Source organism: Oryctolagus cuniculus, chromosome 2 (genome assembly GCF_964237555.1).
Source record: "Oryctolagus cuniculus chromosome 2, mOryCun1.1, whole genome shotgun sequence".
Classification (NCBI taxonomy): domain Eukaryota; kingdom Metazoa; phylum Chordata; class Mammalia; order Lagomorpha; family Leporidae; genus Oryctolagus; species Oryctolagus cuniculus.
In genome coordinates, this window is record NC_091433.1 from 10,203,398 (window position 1) to 10,223,933 (window position 20,536).

At 42.5% G+C, this 20,536-nt stretch overlaps 1 long non-coding RNA gene across 1 annotated transcript in view; it reads left to right on the plus strand.

Moving 5' to 3' along the window:
• Positions 1–6,773, plus strand: part of LOC138848431 (uncharacterized) — a 41,641-nt gene extending 34,868 nt beyond the window's left edge. Inside the window, exons 2-3 of the long non-coding RNA XR_011386191.1 lie at positions 4,100–4,165; positions 5,946–6,773. This is a non-coding gene — a long non-coding RNA (uncharacterized lncRNA). The remainder of the gene's footprint in view (positions 1–4,099; positions 4,166–5,945) is intronic.
• Positions 6,774–20,536: the final 13,763 nt, after the last annotated feature.

Genomic DNA, 20,536 nt, shown 5'->3' on the forward strand with positions numbered 1-20,536 from the left:
ACTTTTTTCATGATTCCTCTGGCTTCACTGAGTTAGACACACTTTTGGCAGCTGATTCATGCTGGATACTGTGCTTTATACCCCAGGGGTGTTGCAATAATGAGACTGAGTCCCTGGCCCCAGGAGGTCTTTGAATGACTGGGGAAGACAGACTCATAAACGGAAACTGTCTCATCAATTCATGAAGTGGATGGAGACAAAGAAGAGTGTGAGTGGGTCAGAGAAAGCTTCCAGAGGAGGGAATGACCCTAGAGCTGAGTCCTGAAGGATAGGTAGAATTTGGTCAATGGTTCTATGACCAATTGGAATCTCTGGATGCGAAGCAGAGGTGCAGAGAAGGCAAAAGTGGCCAGCATCAGTATATGAAGTTACAGACATATGCAGGGGCTAGGTAATGAGAGGCCCTGAATGCCAAGCTGAGGAGCTTGGTCATTGTATGTGGAACAGGGTTTGACAAGCTGAAGCTGAGAGCCAAATCTCACCTTCCACTTGTTGGTAAATAAAGCTTTATTGGAACACACTCACACTTACTCATTTGTGCTGTCATTGGTTGTTGCTGCACATCAATGGCAGAGTGGAGCGGTTGTCACAGATTTGGACAGTCTAGAAGATGACTAGATGATGATGAGCCACTGTGGGCTTCAAAGCACAGGGTAGTGGTAACTCATGTGAGAGAGGTAGGTTGCCCTAACATTCAGTGGAATAGAGATAAGTGATTTTTGCTTTTATGGTACAGAAGTACCTTTGGGGACCCAGTCAACTTGAGTACTGTATTCTCTGAGGCCAGAACTGTGCTGAGCCCTTCTCCACATCCATGAACATTGACCAACATGCTGTATGAGTTCATGAATGTAATTGGACTTCAGTACCCTGAACAGGAACTGAACTGATGCAGGCAGAGCCCTGCTGACCTTGAGTTGATGTTCCCCAAGCTTCAGGTTTAGGGTGCTAAAGAATGTCATTCTTTTTCTTCTTTTTGAGTTGGAAAGCAATTGATAGAAAATCTTAGGCCTTAGGGAAATAGAAATCAAAATATTTAATACTTCACTCATAATTTAAACAAATTCACTATGCTAGACACTGGAGGGCTGAATGACTTCAAGGTTTTTCCTATGAAGTCTTGTCCTTGAATGTTCACCTTTACAACAAGCAGTGATGGGTAGAGATAGAGATGGGGAGTAGAAATAGAGAGAGATTCTGAGCTCCCTCTGCAAACACACAGATCAGCTAAGTCTCTGTTCCTTCTCTGGGGAGATACTGAGGCAAGAGCACAAGAACACCACTCGTGGAGCTCTCTCTCCACGTGGAAGTACAAAGGCAGAGGAAGGGAGCTGTCCACCACCTCACTGTAGGGTTATTTCCCATTGCAGAACTATGTTTTTGGTAATGTATTGATGTTAGGCTATTATGAGATTGTGTATTTTTTGAAGATTTATTTATTTATTTGAAAGGCAGAGTTAGAGTGAGAGAAGGAAGACAGAGACAGAGACAATCTTCCAATGGCTTGTTCACCCTCCAAACGGCCACATCAGCTGGAATAAACTGAAGGCAGGAGCCTGGAACTCCATCTGGGTCTCCCACATGGGTGACAGGGGCCCTAGTACCCTGACCATCTGCTGCTGCTTTCCTAGGCTCATTAGCAGGGATCTGGAATGAAGCAGCCAGGACTCCAACTAGCACCTATATGGGCTGCCAGCATTCCAGGTGGTAGCTTAACCCTCTCCACCACAACCCTAGCCCTGGATTGTGTCTGTTGGGTCACTGGGCCAGAATATACTCCTTGAATATGGTTTTCCTTAAAGGGAACTGAGGTCCCCACTATCAACTGTACTGAGGGAAGATCCTGATGCCAAGAAAGGAAAAAAAAAAAAAGGTCAAGCATGAGTAAGACTGGGGGAGGGGAGATGAGTTTGCCCCAGAGGCTGAAATGGGAAGATGGGTAGAATGGCTTTAATGGTCAGAGGTAGCTGAAGGACAGGCATGGGCAGGACAGGCCACCAGGACAGGAGGTGTTCTGAGAAGAGCCTCGAGGAGGAGACAGAGCCCATAGGAAAGGACTGTGAGTTGTTTCTCACATTACACAGTTTGAAACGTTTATTTATTTTTGTGTAAATGAAAGTCAGAGCAATGGTAAGAGCAAGAACAAGAGCTAGAGCGAGAGTGAGCGAGCAAGAGAGAGAGGGAGAGAGAGGTCTTCCATGCACTGTTCACCCAAGTGCCTGAATAGGCATTCAGATGTGGGATGTGGGTATCCCAAGCTGCTGCACCACAATGCCCACCCCACAGCCCATCCTTATCCCTAGAAGTTCAATGTAATTCTGTTCCACAGGCCAGTGCCTATTTATTTATTTATTTATTTATGGCTGTTGCTATCTAGTCCTGTCCTGGGCTTCAGATGGAGTAGCAAAAGGAAGAACAATGCCAATATCCTATGAAGCCAAAAGATAGAAAGGGACCAGCAATCTTCCCAGAGCATGGCCACCCCACCAGCCACTGGAAACAAAGTAGGGGCATTTGGCTCAGTGGTTAAGTCTCCACTTGAGCTCTGCTTATGAGTCCACCCTTCTGCTAAGGTGCACTCTGGGAGGCAACAAACCCAAGAAATTGTGTCCCACCCACCATTGGAAGACCCAGATTGAATTCCAGGCTCTTGGTATGAGCCTGGCCCAGCACTTAGAGAGTAAACAAGCAGATGATCTCTGTCTCTGTCTTTCTGCCTTTTAAATGCATAACTTCTTAAAAAGAAAGAGAAAAAGGAAGGAAGGAATGAAGGAAGGAAGGAAGGAAGGAAGGAAGGAAGGAAGGAAGGGAGGGAGGGAGAGAGGGAGGGAGGGAGGAACTAGCATGGAGCCATACCAGGAGATGTGGGCGGAGGAACTCAGGATGCATGTCTCTGAGCATCTTGAACTTCCCAGACAGCGTGAGAAAGACCACTTCTCAGAAATCACATCAGCAGGCCCCAGCCTGTCACTTCTGCTTTAAGGCAAAGGAGGTGCTGTTCTGTGCTCACAGGAAAGGCATACAGTACCCCTTCCACTTGCCAGCTTGTAACAAGGAATAGCTACTCAACACTCTGGGACCTTTGGTTGTTTTGATTGCTCTATTATCATGATCTGGGCATCCTGACTTTCATTTTCCTAGAATGATAGATTGATAGGTCTCTGAGTCTTTACAGCTATTTGGGGAATGCAGTGAGGCCCTTGACAAGGATATGTGGAGAGGAGGGTTCCAAGTTATTCCCAAAGTACAGTAGGGATTCAACCTTGCAGACACAAAGCAGGAGCTTTGCAACATGTGGGGCTGGGTCACTGGGAGCGGGGCTGTCTGGGGAGAGGCCTGGCAAAGGACGGGGGACACTGAGAGTCAAGAGAGGAGGAAGAGATGTAGGACGTTTATACAGGGTGATTTTGTAAGAGATCAAACCTGACATATTTTTAGGACCCGTATGAAAAATGCAAAACAGCCATCTCTTTTAAGAGCCGTCTTCGAAATTGCAATAAATTCTCCTTGACAGAAACTCAGTCAAGTCCAGCATGTAATCTTCTGCTGTCAAGAAGAGTAATGCCGAGTGGTATATACTCTTCTACTCTATGGGCTAAAAGAGGTGGCTGCTTGCCTGGGAAGCTGGAAGTTAATTTGCCAAAACTGCTTTTCAAGGCTCAGCTTTCTCCCCTCATGGGATCTCCTTTTTATCAGGCTCATGAAAAATGAAAACTTTTTAGGGAGGCCCTCTTTGGCCAAGCCCTTCTAACCACTTGTTTTCTACAAAACTGATGTGACAGAATCTAGAATTAGATAAATTGGGGCAGGAACCCTAACTCTGGCAGATATTAGCTTTGTGGCCTTGAGCAAGCTGTTCACTGCATCTAAGCCTCAATATCTTCCCCGTAAATGGGCGTAATAGCTGTGGCTGCCCTATTGCCTTGTTAAGATGATCAAGTGAAATAGGTATACGAAAGGCTACACCCACAAACATGGTATTTCTCAAGTGCTGATAAATGTTAGCTGCTATTTTCATCATCATCACCACTGTCACTATCATCCTGTTTTTCCTCTTCATAACTGTTTTTCTTCTCAACCATTTTATTATTTTTTACAGAGTGTTTTCCTGATTCAATATCAGAGTCTGGGATCTACAGTCAAGGTTTGGGGGCCATCATGGAGGGTGAGTTTGAGAGAAAGAAACCAACTGGGCTTTAATGAGCTCTGCCTCTCTGCTATTTCCCTGAGTAGTCCCCCTCCTCTGTGTGTGTGTGTGTGTGCACACGCGTGCACGTGGCATGTGCCTTCCCCTATTTTATTTAAAAAACTCTATTCCTATTTAATCATGCAACAAATATCTTTGGAGAGCTACTATAGATCATCCCTATAAGAACATAAATATCACAGATATCTACCAATTTTAAAGATAAGAATTCTTTTATGACTGCTGTCTTTCTCCAACCACTGGTCATTTATCTGCTCCTCTTCACAGCAAAACTTCCAGAAGACATATTTGCTGTCTGCATGTGGTCATAGAATTTTTCCTTCCACCACAGGCTTCCATCGCTTTCACCACTCTTTCTACCTTTGTCAAAGCAGTGACCCATAAGTTGACAAATTCGCTGGCCAACCCCTGCCTGTGGCACTTTATTTTACTGCAGCGTTCAGCTGGCTTGAGCCCTCCCTTGCTGTCAAATGCCAGCATCTCCTGGTCTGCATGCGCTCAGTGTTCCTAGGGTTTCCTTCCTCTAACTTGCTGAGCCCATCAGTTTTTCAAGCTGCGGTGCCCCAGGGCCTTTCCCAGGCTGCTCTCCCTTCCCAATCTATACTCTCCCTCAGGTCACCCAGTCCACTGGATTTACAGTGCATCTATGCCACCTTGAAGTCCAACCATTGTCTCAAGCTTTAACCTCCTTCCCTGACTTACATAGAAATTCCTATTACATGTCATCTCTTCTTACATGTCTTATTCTCAGTATGCCTAAGGAGAAATTTCACCATATCATACCCTCATTTAAAGTCTATCAGTGTTCTTCAAAATCTGGTCCCTGCCTCGTTCTCCAAGCCTCACTCTCAATATGTCCTAACCCTGGTTACCCACAATACTCACCCTGTGCTGCACGACCGTGTCCTTTCTTCGGTGTTGTGTGCTTTTTAAACCACCTGCCTGTTTGTCTTGTGCATTTCCCTTTTTACTGAATCCATTTCTTCCTGTTGTTTGTCCAGCAACACTCCCCAATTGATAAAGACACTGCTCAGACACTAATTAACCATCACACGTAAATGCCTCTCCTTGCTGCTCCCATGGCATCTTGGTCACTTGTCCAGCACTGATCACTTGCTTGTATTGTGGTTTCCTTCCCTCAGTGGGATGTGGGCATCTCAAGAGTAGAAGCTGCAACCTTAAGTAGTAGAGTCCTAGCACCTGCCACAGCATCTTGCGAATAACAGCAGTGGAGTTAGCAACAACATTGAAGGTTTACAGTTTACTAGGTATCAAGTAGTGTGTTTCTATAAACAAACTCTGTTGTTAGGTAGCAATATTCCTGATTCTTTTTAAAATGTTTATGTATTATTTTTATTTTACTTCAGAGAGAGAGAGATTTTCTCACCAACTGATACACTCCCAAAATGACTACAACAGCCAGGGCTGTCCCAGGACAAAGCCAGGATCCTGGAACTCCATCCAGGTCTCCCATGGGGGTGTCAGAAACCCAGGCTCTTGGATCATCACCCATGTTTCCCAGGTGCATGTTAGCTGGAAGCTGGAATCAGAAGCGGAGCCAAGATTCGAATCCAAATCTGCTGCACCAAGTGCCTGTCCCACCGTCCTCATCCCTGAAGTTCCTTCCATACTATTGGAGCAAATGGTCCAGTATGCTATCCCTCTCTTCTGATGGAACAGTTTAAGAAGGAAAACGAGGCAGATGTAGCTCAGCTCTACTGCGTTAGCTCTCTCCTAGGAATGAGTTGTCTTCAAGGAGCACTTGCTTCTCCATGCCAACAATACCCTTTGACCGTGTGGATCTGTCTTCATCATCCTGGGTGTTGTACTATGTATCCCACTTGTCTGATTTTCCAGTAAGGGTGTTGTTTATCTTTTTTCCTATTTTCATTATGTTTTGGGTTCATTTAGGAGAAAATGGAGGCTTTTTATTGATCAGGTTCTTAGTCCATTTCCTGTTGATACAACAAAATATATAAGACTGGATAATTTATAAAGAATAGAATGGTAAATCCAGGAGCGTGGTGCCAGCTTCTGCTAGGCACCGGGTGAGGGCTTCAGGCTGCACCATAACATGGCAGAGGGTATCACATAGTGAGTCAGAGCAACTGTGCAGGATCGGGCCTCTCTTTTGATAGCGTCACTACTGCCTAGCATGGGAGACTGTCCTCATGACCTCATCTTATCCCAGTTGCCTCCCAAAGCCACATTAACATGAGTTTGGGAAGTTTCCAGCACATGAATTTTGAGGATATATAGTTAAGCCATAACTGATGTCCACTCAAAGAATCCCACACATTGAAGTCAATTACTGACCCACGTACTAGGTTCTCAGTAAATGTTGGTTTAACTAAAATGAAGTCTAGCACATTTATGAGTCAAAAGGTAGATAGATTAAGCTGTGGTAAAATAGTAACATATAATTTCATCACTTAACACACACATTTATTTCTCGCTCATACCACAAGTTCAATATAGTTTAGTTGGACAGACTAGTCCCCAGGATCGCAAGCATCCAATATTAAGGAGGCACCACAGGAGTGATGATCATCTTGTGATGATGTCATCCTAGCGCATGACTTCAGGGCACTCAGCAAGACAAGAGGAAGTGGAAGCTCACATTGTCCTGTATTGTTTTCAAGCGGAAGCACCACTTCCATTCACAGCCATTTGGCAAGGGAAAGTATTACAGCTCTGGCCCTGTTCACGGAAACCTGGGAAATGAAGCAGAGCATGTGAGTGTGTAGTAAGCCTTACTGCCTCTGCCACAGAGCACATGAGTACCACGCACACAGAATTTATGTATATTCTTGCTTATTATCTTTAAATTTGTTTTACTGTTTAATTAGTTTGGAACAGAGTCAGTGTAATTTGTAGATGCAATTCTAGGCACATAATGAGATCCCTCCCTCCCCCTTTCTTTGGGTTTCTTCTTCTACTTTTTGATATGACACATTTTAAAATCACATTACAGTAAAAAAGCTTAATACTTCACAGTTACAGAGAGAGAGAGAGAGAGAGAGAGAGATCTATGTTCTATCTGGTTTGCTTCCCAAATAACTGCCAACAGCCAAGATTGGGACAAGCAGAAGCCAGGAGCCAGAAACTCTCTTACCTGGGTAGCAGGGGCCTGAGCAATTGAGCCATTATTTGCTTATCTGCTTCCTTCGTAGGCTTGTTAACAGGAAGCTTGATAAGAAGTAGAGCTTAGTGTATACTAAGTTGATCTTCTGTTTATAAAGATAATTGAAAATGAAACTCGATGAAGGGTGGGATGGGAGAGGGAGTGGGGGAGGGGAGGGCCACAGGAGGGAGGGAGGGAGGTTGGGGGGGGGGAGCCACAGTAATACAAAAGTTGCGCTTTGTAAATTCACATTTATTAAATAAATAAAAAAAAAGAAGTAGAGCAGCTGAAACTCCAAATAGAATGCCAGCCTCACAAATGGTAGGTTACCTGATGGACTACAATGCTGGTTCCAAGGAAACATTTCTTAAAAAATGGAAAATGCTTTATCCAAAGGTTAAATCAGTAAATGATGTAAACAGGCATTATTAAAACCCAGGTCATCAAAAAATATAGAGAGGTGGTCATCATGCCCAGTGGTAAGACGCCAGCTGAGATGCCTACATCCTATACCAGACTACCTGGGTTGGATTCCAAGTCCCAGATCTCAATTCTAATTCCTACTAACTAAAATTTTGGGAGGCAGCAGATGATAGTTCAAGAAATTGACTTCCTGCCACCCACATGGGAGACTGGAAGTGAATTCCTGGCTTCTGACTTTGGCCCAGCTTATCTCCAGCAATGCAGACATTCGAAGAGTGAACCAGAGAATGGGAGTGTGCATTCACTAGCCCCCTCCTCCTCTCCCTCTCTTCCTCTCTCTCTTTTTCTCCTTCTCCCTCTCTAATAAACAAATGCATTACACGTATGGCAGAATTTCTTTAAGAAGGAAACATGGATGAACCTTGAGGGCGTAATGCTAAATGAAATAGCCAGACACAGAAAGATAAACACTTATTTAAGATTCCATGCAGTGAATCATACATTATTTATAAAAGTTGAACTCACAAAACCAGAGAGTATAACATTTGTTGTCAAAGGCTGTGGATGAGGGAAATGGGGAGATGTTGATCGAAGGGTGCAAACTTTCAGTTGTGAGATGGGTAAGTTTTGGGGATCTCACGGATGGCATGAGTGTCAATGACAGTTGACTAGCTTGATAGTGGAAATCATTACTGACACACTATTGTATTACACATCTTGAATATATTCAGTCCTTGTTTCTCAATTAAATATTTTAAAATTTAGAAGACGTATTAGACACATGAATACTGCACATAAAGTATTAAACTCTTCCAATGATGTAATTGTCAAGTGAAGACTGAATGATGAAACATCTGCTAACAATTCTCTAGCCCCATGTTTTGAAACTGCAAGTTGCAACACATTAGTGAAACATGAAATCAATTTAGTGGGCACCCAAACAGCACTAGCATATATTATATCTTGTGTTTTTGTGTCTTAAATCACATACAGACACACACATGCATACTCATAATCAGAATACAGTTAGTAGAAGACAGTGTAATAAAACTGACAATTTCACTTAACAATAAACAGAATAAAAGGACAACTATCAATGTAGATAAGGGTAAATACTGTGAAGTTTTTCAGAGATGTATGTGTGTGCAGGCATGTGTGCATGCATGTGCCTGGTTGTGGAACACAGTTTCTTTCTTACTAGACTTTGCATATTAAAAACCTTTGAAACTCATTTTAGTAGAAGGAGCTTTTACAGTGGGTGTGAAGTTGGATGTGATGACCCCTATGTTTCCACTCAACTCTAGGTTAATAATTCTGGAATTCTCAGAACAGAAGAAGAAAAAACGCTGTCCTCCCTGAGACCAAGGAGATGGCACGTTGTTCGGCGTTGCTGAACACACACGAGACCCCCGGCCGTCCAGTAATTGCAAGCACATTGCCCAAGTATTCACCAGCCCCAGGGAAAAGTCCATGGAGAAGTAAAACCCAGAAACTCTTCCACTGCCATTAACTTGAACGCACTTCAGTGGTTAAATCACAAATCCAAGGATTCTAAATGGTCAGCCTATTTAAATTTCTAGACAGAGCAGCCTTGTAATCAGTGAACGTCTAATCCTCAGTTCTTCAGAGTGACCTTCATTTGTGCTAATAAAATTCTCAATACTAGGCCTCTTACTACCAGTAATATTTCCCACAAGGCCTTGGGTCTGTAGTGCATCAACACAACTGGAGACCAAACACAATCTGACCACAGACCACTGGAACACCTCTTAAAAATTCCAAGACAACTTTTAAAAAATGAAGTAGAAACATTTTTCCTCTTAAAGGATGAAGAATCACCACTCGGCAAGCGGCTCTATGAGTGTATGTTACTGTAAACATACTTAGCTTTTTTGAAATAAAGTGGCTGAAACTGAAAAAGCTGGCTAGATTAATAACTCTTCAATGCTTCTGCTCACAAATGCAATGACCCAACTTAAAATAAGTTAACATTTACTGGGTACAAACTACATGCCAGGTGCAGTGATGAGTGCCATGGGTTGGTCCTGCTAGGAAAGTCTCAAGGATGTACGATTTAATCATGGTAATGAACTGTAGCCAAGTAACAACTAGGGAGGGCAGACTTTGCTAGGGACAAATTAACTTTTTTTTTTAAAAAAAGATTTTATTTATTTATTTGAGAGTCAGAGTTAACATACAGAGACAGACATAAAGGTCTTCTATCTGCTGGTTCATTCCCCAAATGGCCACAATAGCCAGAGCTGGGCCGATCCAAAGCCAGGAGACAGGAGCCTTCCACATGGATGCAGGGGCTCAAGCACTTGGGCCATCTTCCACTGCTTTCCCAGGCCATAAATAGAGAGCTGGATCAAAAGAGGAACAATTGGGACACCAACTGGTACCCATTTGGGATGCTGGCGCCATAGGCAGAGGCCTAGCCTACTGCACCACAGAGCCAGTCCCATTAATTTAACTTTTCTGAGTGAAAAACCTTTCAGATGAAGTGAAGACCGCAGACTCCCTAACTAGAAAAATGCATGCACAAACACACACACAATATATATATATATATATGTATATGTATATGTATATGTATATGTAATATATATATATATATATTCGCTTACAATGTAATTATGGTGCATTCTAGGTTTCAAACACTTAAGAGAAGTTCAATAAAAGCTTTGTGGAAATGTAAAGAAATTATTCACAAGAGAAATTCCCTTAACTAACCTCCTTTTAACCAACACACTGGTTTAGCTAGTGCCTTTCATTTTCTTTTTTGAAAATAGCAGCTGATGCCAAGGTATGCTGAGTGTTCCCTGCTCAGAGGCCGTTTTCTTGACGTACTTCTGCTCTTGTCCTTTGAATATTGCAATGACCCAGGGTCAGTGGTGTTTGTTCCTGTCTTAATCTGTTTGGGCTGCCCTATAAATATAGATTGGAAGCTTAAACAACAGAAGGTGATTTTCTCAAACTCAGGAAGCTAGAAGTCCAATATCAAGGTTCAAACCAATTAGTTTTGGTAGTAAGCTCTCCTCCTGGTTTGAAGAGAAGGGTGGGGAAGGGGAGGGAGGAGAGGAGAGGAGAAGAGAGGGGAGGGGAGGGGAAAGGAAGGGAGGGAAGGAGAGGGGAAGGGAGAGGAGGGAAGGGAGGGGAGGAGAAAGGAGGGGAGGGAAGGGAGGAGAGGAGAGGGGGGAGGGGAGAAGAGGAGCGGAGAGCAGAGGGGAGAGGGGAGGGGAGGGGAGTGGGGGGGAGAGAAGACACTCTGGAGTCTCTTCAGGACACAAACTCTATTGGATCAAGGCTCCACCTTTAATACAATCTTTAACCTTCATCCTCTTCCAAATATAGCTACTCTGGGAATTAGGGTTTCAATATATGAATTTGGGGCGGGATGACACAAATATTCAGACACTAACAACTCTCAAGCCTAGTTCACACTTGCAATTACACAATATTCTCAAAAGAATGTAAATCAATGTAAAACAGGTATAAGCTCTGTGGTAGGCAGGGTAACCACATCTTCATCCCCAAAACCAAACTAGGTTAAATAACATGACAAAAAGGAATTAAGGGTGCAGATGGAATTAAGATTACTAATAACCTGCCTTTAAAGCAGGAGTATTGACATTAATTTTCCAGATAGGAAAAAGTGAAAAAAAAAAAAGCTTAAAATAAGAGAACCAGAGAGACGGCAGCATGAGAAGGCATCAGCCTAATGTTGACTTTGAAGATAGATGAAGAATGTTCCAACGTAAAAAGGCTGACAGCAAAGGAAGATGACAACAACAAAGGTTCCCCTTAGAGCTTCCAGAAAGTAAGGCAGCCCAACCTTGACTTCAGCCCAGGGAGAACTGTGTTGGACTCTAACCTCCAGATTTGTAATGTAACACATCGTGTTGTTAAGTCATAAAATTTGTGGTGTTTTGTTACAGTAATAATTGAAAAAAATAAGCTGCAAGATATTTCAATTATATATAAACTAAATAACATGTATGGAAAGTCTTGATGACATGTTGAGACCAGTTAAACATTTGCTGACATATTAGATATCTATACAGATATACATAATATATTCATATGTACAAATAGGAGATAGATGTCATGAGTGATACATAAGGTATAATATAGATGCTATTGATTGATAAAAATAATAGAGATGATAGATGATATGTAGGTGATAGATGATAGATGATTGATAGATACATACATACATAGATACATACATACATAGATATCCTATTTATCTGAGGGACTAGTTCATACAATTAAGGAGGTTGAGAAGTCCCATTGTCTGTTGTCTGCAAGTTGGAAACACAGAAAAGCTGGACTCAGATTTTGAAGGGCTGAGAACTGAGGAAATCAATGGTGAAGTTCCAGTCAGAGGCCTAGAGATGATGGAGGGAAATGTCCCAGCTCAAGCAGGCAGTCAGGAAACCAAAGGGAGACCTTCTTCCTTCCTTAACCTTTTGCCCTGTTCAGTTCCTCCAAGGATTACCTGATACCCACCTACACCGGGGAAGGTGATCTACTCTGCCGAGTCTACTGGTTCAATACTAATCTCATTGAGACACCCTCAGAGATACATCCTGAAATGATGCTTAGCCTGAGCACCCTGTGGCACAGAAATTCACACATAAAATTAAATGTCACACTTACTGAAAAAGGAAAAGCCTACTCCAATAAGACTCACATTCAAAGAATAGCCCTACATGAAAAAACGTATGGACATAGATTAATATATTTAGGCTAAATAAAATGAACAAGAATTAATGCTGTGTGTGAGTGTGTGTGTGTGTGTGTGTGTGTGTGTGAGTCCTTACTTTAGCAGATTTCACTTGCTTAAATAGCCAGCTATCCACTCTGATTGTGCTTACTATCTTACACAAAATGAGGAAGCCACAATACTCTCATAGGATCGTGTAATACAAACCATCAGTGAGCTGAACTAAGGTGCTGTGTGTCTCTTTGATGAGACTTTGTGAGTCCACCAATTCAGTAGGTAGTCATGTTACTTGCAGAGTGCCTGGTAATTTGCTGAGCACAATGGGTATAGAGAAATAACTATATAAATGGCTTCTTTCCCTGTGGAGGTGTCTCTCTGAGAATTAATTATGGGGGAGAACATGTTGCAAGGGGCAGAAAGAAGGCAGGGGTCTTCATCTTACAGACAAGTGTGGGAAGGTATAAGGCTTGGTAAGAAACACCAATCTGGGGTCAGGCATTGTGGCATAGCATCTGGTTGAGACACTGACATCCCATATCAGAGTGTCTGGGATCAAATCTCGCCTCCACTTCTGATCCAGCTTCCCATTAATGTGACTGCGAGACAGCAGATGATGGCTCAAGTACTTGGGTCCCTGCTAATCATGTGGGACACCAGATGGGGTTCCTTGCTCCTGGCCTCAGCCTGGCCCAGCTCTGGCTATTGCGGGTATTTGAAGAATGAACCAGAAAATAGAAGACCTCTGTCTCTCCTTTCTTTCTGTTACCCTGCCTTTCAAATACATAAAACTTATAGAGTAAAAAAGAAAAACTTAAATACCAATCTGATAACAGTAGGAGTTATAGAAAGACAGAAGCGAGAACTTATATTTCTCTGGAAGCATTTTGTTGTACCCACCTACAGACTGATTATAGCTAGTTCAAAGTTGAGGACAATTTCTCCTGGGATTTGCATATCAAAAAGCTTTGGAGACTGAAAGATACAGAATTAGGTTGCTAATAAGCGAATGAGCAGATGCATCTTTATTAAATGCTAGAAGTCCTCTCTTGGTGTACATTCATGGACATTTCCTTTTAATTTAAAATCACTGATCACATTGTTCCTACGTTCAAATAGTCTCATGACATTTATGCCTCACCTAATTGTGCAGACTAAAACTCTTACAGAGGATGACAAGAGGGAAGCAATATATTATAATAGGACATTTTCTGGTTAAGTTGGTTTGATGCACTCATTAGCTTGTGTTCTCCTTTGAAGCTCTACTAAAACTGAAATAACTGAATTTTTAAGGGATAAACCCATAAAGCCAAAGAGAATGAAAGAAGAGATATCTCATAATATTTTAAAAGATGAAGATTACTAAGACTGGTAACTGGCTTAACAGACTCAAAAATATTCAGTTCTAAGAAGGCAATGGGGAAAGGCAAGAGGCAACGAAATTTACATCACAGAAAATGGAAATTGTCAAAACAATTCAAGAACTGGCAGCACCCTCTCCTTCAGGAAGGGAGGGAAAGACAGAACTAAGAACAGGGCTAATTGAAAATTTACTTAAAGAACTCTCATATGCTCTCCTTCATCATTTCACTGGTATTCACCTATAGGAGGAGCCCCATAAGGAGATAAAATGAAGGCTCCATGATTCCAGAAATAAAGGATATCATATAGAGAACTGGGATATTAAAGTGGTTATACCAAATATTGAAATTCTCAATCAAGCCTATCCCTTCAACACTAAAACATTGAGTATTTTCCCCCAGAGGAATCTTATCAGCTCAAGATGAAAAAAAAAATTAGTCAATAATAAACTGACATTTGGAATTTTCCAGAAAAAAAAGTGTGCCCAGATAACCATTCGATGACATACACAGGAGAGCCTTCAGTAAAGTACACAGGAAATCAGCCCTATAAACACAGACTTTTATTCCCCAAATCTTCATGTATGTGGAGAGCTATGAATCATCAGATATTTGAAAAAATGTCCAATATGAAAGACACACCACAGCAAACAGAGAAAAAACACCTGTAGAAAACAAAATTTATACAACAAGAAGAAAAAAAGAAAACTAAACATTAAGATTCACAGACATGGGGCAGGTGCTGTGGTGTAGCTCTGACTCCTGACTCCAGCTTCCTACTAATGCTGACTTTGGGAGGCAGCAGCTGATGGCTCAAGTAAGTTCCTGCCATCCTCACTGGAGACCTGGATTATGTTATTCACTCCTGGCTCCAGCCCTGGCCCAACCCTTGCCATGTGGGCACACGGGATGAAGCAGAAGATGGGAACTCTCTCTCTTTCTCTTTCTCTCTCTGTCTCTGTGTCTATTTCTCTCTCTCTCTGTCTCTGTGTCTCTATTTCTCTCTCTCTCAAATATGAATTATTATTTTTAAATAAAAGAAAACTTGAAAGAACAACTAATGGCCAAAACTATAATAATTTGAGCAAAACTAAAAACAATAAATATTGGGTTATAATCCAAAGAACAAGATAAAAATCCATGAGCCCAAACTAAAATAGTTAAGTGATTGCATAAACCAGTTAGTGAAAGAGAAGGGGAAAATGTTCCTGATTGCAAAATTCCAAATAATAATTGAAGAACGAATGTGGGAAATGGAAAATCACTATTAGTATATCACAGAAATATTTGCTACAGTCAAGACCTACCCGTGACTGCTAAAATAATGGGGCCAACTTTAAAGAGAAATAGGATATTTGGATAACATATAGATTTTTCCTCTACAATATTTATTAAAAATTATTAAGTTTAATGACCCACTTCTTTTTAAATAAGTATGGAAAAGGAAAAGGCAGCTTTACAATGCAACCTTGAATTAACACCATTAATAGTTATGTTATGTTGATGATGGATACCATGACGACAGGATATGCAATGGGCACAGCATTCTGAAATAGTCCTGTCCAAGTCCATAACCCAGAAGTAATCGTGAGAATACAAATACTTCAGCTGATATTTGGGATCAAAACAAGAGGGATTGGCATTGTGGCTTAGAATGGAAAGCCATTGCCTGTGAAGGCAGCATCCCATATAGGTGCTGGTTTGTGTCCTTGCTGCTCCACTTCCAATCCAGCTCTCTGCTAATGGCCCAGGAAAAGCAGTGGAGGATGGTCCAAGTGGTTGGGCTCCTGCCGCCCAGGTTTGGAGACCTGGATAAAGCTGCTGGCTGCTGGGTTCAGCCCTAATCATTGCCACCACCTGGGGAGTGAACCAGCGGATGAAAGATCTATCTCCCTCTCTCTCTGTAACTCTTTCAGTTAAATAAATAAATCGTTAAAACAAACAAACAAACAAACAAAAAAGCTGGACCAGAATGAAATAAACTGAATTTTCTTCAGACATGATGTTTGAAACGTCTTAAAAGTCAGGAGTTTTTCCTATATTTTCTGAGTCCTGCTGGTGAGAGACAGGGAGACCTCTATCTAAGCTGACTGAAGCGGTCCAATGATTGAATGTGCTCCTATAGTCAGAAAAATCTCGCCTGGCACGATCTAAACACAACCAGAGCCAATTATATTGGAAAAAGCCTGAGGATCAAAGCTGGGGAAGCTGGATTCACAAAGGAAATCCAAGCTGCAGGCAAGAAACGAAGCCACAGGCCAGCCAGCGAGCGGGAAGCACCTGGGAAGGCAGGAGCTTGGGCTCACGTTTGCCGCTGCCTGGAGGTGTGCGGTTGGCTGGAAGTTCAGATTGGGGAAGACTTGCGAACTACAGAGAGATGCGCTGACAAAGATGGAAGCCTGCCACGCAGGTCCTCCACTGAAGTGAGGTCACAGTGTGTGCTACCTGCATCACCAAATCCTCCAGGCTTCCTGCTTCGGTGGAACAGCTCCCCGAAGTCATCTTCCACATCGCTCAACTCGCTGTCCCTTAGCTTCACATGTCGCCACGGTCTTAGCATTTACAGGCCATGTTTTACAGCTGTGTGTTAATGTGGTCCTTCTCAGTGAACAATCTGAAAGTCTTTGAAATGGGCAGAGGAAATTCGTGGATGTCCAGTCTAAAATAACCTTACAGATTATCTCTGCATTTCGCTGGCTTTGAGCTCTTTGATATTCTGGAAGTTGCAGAGAACTGATACTCACGCAAATGATTCTTGCTCAGAGAAATGCAATCGAATGTGTCATGGAATGCGATTGACTATTGCTTTAAGTACTGACCAGTTTTCAACTGTTAGAAAACAATCTCAGTATTCCTAACAAGATAAGAGTCGGAGAACTCAGAGGGCTTCCATAGCCCTGGAAACTCATGACTGGAGCATAGGGAGATTACTGATGCCATAGACAGGAGTGTCAATTGGTAAAGTCAACAACAGGAGTCACTGTGCACTTACTCCTCATGTAGGATCTCTGTCCTTAATGTGCTGTACATTGGGATTTAATGCTATAACGAGTACTCAAACAATATATTTCACTTTGTGTTTCTATGGGGGTGCAGACTGTTGAAATCTTTACTTAATGCATACTAAACTGATCTTCTGTAAAAAAAAAAATTATCAATTCCCAACTTGACTCTCACTGGGATTAAACATGACAATAGGTCTGATCTGATTTCATCATCATTTAAAAAAATCATCTATTATTTTTCACTTTATGTTTCTGTGTGGGAGCAAACTGTTGAAATCCTTACTTAATGTGTGCTAGGCTGATCTTCTGTATGTTAAGATAATTAAAAATGAATCCTGATGTGAATGGAAGGGGAGAAGGAGCAGGAAAGGGGAGGGTTGCACGTGGGCGGGAAGTTACGGGTGGGGGGAGCCATTGTAATCCATAAGTCGTACTTTGGAAATTCATATTCATTAAATAAAAGTTACAAAAAAAAGAAAACAATCTCAGTACTCCTGATCATCTCATTGTATCATTCAAAAAATGCTTGTTGAATGAATGAAGCTTAAAATAGAAACAGTAAGAACCCACCAACTAAAGTGCATCATTCTTACCGGTAGGAATGAATTGGTAGAGCACTATTCACCTCCCAGCCACTGAGTGACATTGTCCACAATGAGTCCAGACCTGTCGGCCTCCAGGGGCTCAAGCACACTCTATTGCTCACTGTGCTGTGTTTCACAACAAAGGGCACCTCCACTGCTTGTATTTTTCCTCCAGTCTTTGAGAGACCTCACATGGATGGAATCTTTGATCTCCTGTTGAACAAAGACATTGGGCCACCTGAAGGGAAACTGTAGAGTTACAATAGGACTATCTCTCTGTAGAATATGGCACAACAGTTGAGAGATGGATAGATGGATGATAGAGAACTCACTCAAGATCTATAAAGTTCATTTCCTTAAAACACTCCCACATGTGTTGGTACACTCATTTAATAAAGTGAACACGGTAATATGCCCAATCTTTAAGAGAGGGTTGGGGTTATGCAAAATGTTTCTTTTACAGGTGATATACTTCTGCAATGCCTCGATGTATCTATAATAGTCACCTGTTACTGTTGTAACACTAAAAAGAAGAACTACACATATTTAAACCAGGGGGAGAAAGGCAGTTGATTCAGGCCACTATAACAAATGGCCATCAATGGGTTGTCTGATCAACAACAGAGATTTGTTTCTCAGTGTTCTGGAAGCCCAAGAACAAGCAGCCAGCAGACTGCACTGTCGGGGAAGCTCATCTCTCGGTTCTCAGGTGGCGCCTGCTTACTGTGCCCACACGCGGTGGAAGGTGGCTCTCTGGGACCTCTTCCATGAGGGCACTAATCCTACTGGTGAGGGCCTCGTCCTCCTGCACGAATCACCCCAGTGCCCCGCCTCCTGGTGCTATCATGTTGAGTTAGATTCCACATAGGAGCTTCCAGGAGACAGAAACACTTACAGCATGGCAGGGCCCCAAGATGCAGGACCCAAGAGAGCTCCCCTGGGTGTATGATTCATTTTTAGGACAGGATCGCATCCTCAGCCGGAACCAAGAGATCCTAGGAATGGGGTCAGCCCTTAGTTCCAAACACAGAAGGCGACGGTATCTTTTTTTTTTTTATGTGTCAACCGTCAATTCATTTTTTTTAACTTTTATTTAATGAATATAAATTTCCAAAGTACAGTTTATGGATTACAATGGCTTCCTCCCCCATAACTTCCCTCCCACACGCAACCCTCCCATTTCCCGCTCCCTCTCCCCTTCCATTCACATCAAGATTCATTTTCATTTCTCTTATATACAGAAGATCAGTTTAGTATATATTAAGTAAAGATTTCAACAGTTTGCACCCACATAGAAACACAAAGTAAAAAATACTGTTTGAGTACTAGTTATAGCATTAAATCACAATGTACAGCACATTAAGGACAGAGATCCTACATGAGGAGTAAGTGCACAGTGACTCCTGTTGTTGACTTAACAAATTGACACTCCTGTTTATGGCATCAGTAATCTCCTTAGGCTCCAGTCATGAGTTGCCAAGGCTATGGAAGCCTTTTGAGTTCACCGACTCTTGACGGCATCTTATTTATGGTGGACTTCAAAGTCCTCTGACAGAAACACACCTAGAAAAAAAAATGGACCAAAATGGAACCATTAGAATGTCCCCACTGTTTGCCAGCTGGCTTGCAGCTGACAAAGCGCCTAAAGCCAGGAGTAGTTCATCAAAGGCATCTTCATACCACTTACAAATCTCAAGATGCTTTCTAAGTTTATATGCACACCAGTGTTGAGCCAACTTGCTTCTTTTTAAAAGCATTGAATGGGTGCCCAATCCTCTAGCAGTTTTGTTTGCACACCCACTCACTTTTGTTTATTGATGAACTTCATTTAGTGGATGCTGTTTTCCCCTCTTTTCACATGAGAAAGCAGACGTTCAGGGCCAATGGGGAATTCACCGCAAGACCAGACAGTGACAGAAACTACCTGGTGAACAGCCACGTCCACAGAATTATAATGGGGGAAATAGGGTGTTCGGCCCAGGTCCACAGAGGTAATCAGACTCTCGAGTCTGGTTCCATGGGCTCGCTCCAGGCTGTGGGCCCAGAGTTCTTGGCTACACACGTTGGGCATGCTGCTCCCCCACTAAAGTGCAGAGGGCCCTAAGGTCCACATACAAACTTCCAGGGAAACGCTCCCAACGTTCCAAGACTGATAAATAGCCAGGCTTCATATGAGCTTGATCCAATACTATAACCACAAATGCCCCAAGAGCCTTCTACTAAAGTGTCAAGAAGAGGCTATGCCATTGTTCTGACTTATGGGAAGTAATCCTCATATTCTAGTCTCTGTCCCCTTACGACCATTCTATTTTGGGTTTGAAGTGTGTGTTCACCACACTGATACTTGAATTTTAATACTCCGGTGATGTCATTGAATGCTGGCGATGTATTTCACCTTTGAGATAAAGAAACATGGAGTGCGGTTTTATTTCTTTACTACCACGAGGGGGCAGCAACGTGCATGTAACGCCACGGTGTGGCTGCCTGCTCTGCTCCTCCGGTTTGGGAGGAGTCTGTGGTTCTTGGACCTGTGCTTTGAAATAATGGTAACGTAATCATTCCAGGTCTGCTCTGGAAACCGCCAGAGCTAATTCGTTGCAGATCAAAACGTACCGGCTGTGCGACTGTGCACCCAAATCAGTCTTTGCAGGATGCAGGTTCTGCTCACTCAGCCATGGGGTCACCTAACCTTTACTGAGGACCTACTGTGTGCAGTGCAGGCCAGGCTCCACTCCAGTGCAGAATCAGACGTTAAATGCTCACACCTCATCTAGAACCTTGATCCTCCTCATTTCTTCTGTCCCTCTTAAGTATTGATTTATTTGTTTTTTTATCTTATTTTTGGTTTGTCCATACTGCTAGAAGTTAACTCCTTGGCAGCTGAACCTTGGATTTGTTTTGTTCATTGGTCTATTCCCCCAGCCACGGGAACAGTCCCTGGCACATAATAAGGGCTCCATATATATTTGCTGGAAGGCCAACTGTAAAGTTATTGAGACACAGAGGTGGGTGGGTCTGGCTTCCTCTGACTAGGTAGTGCTAACTTGTTCACTTGTTCATTTTACCAACCCCCAGCAATGGAGGAGCAGGGTGCCCCAAAACAATA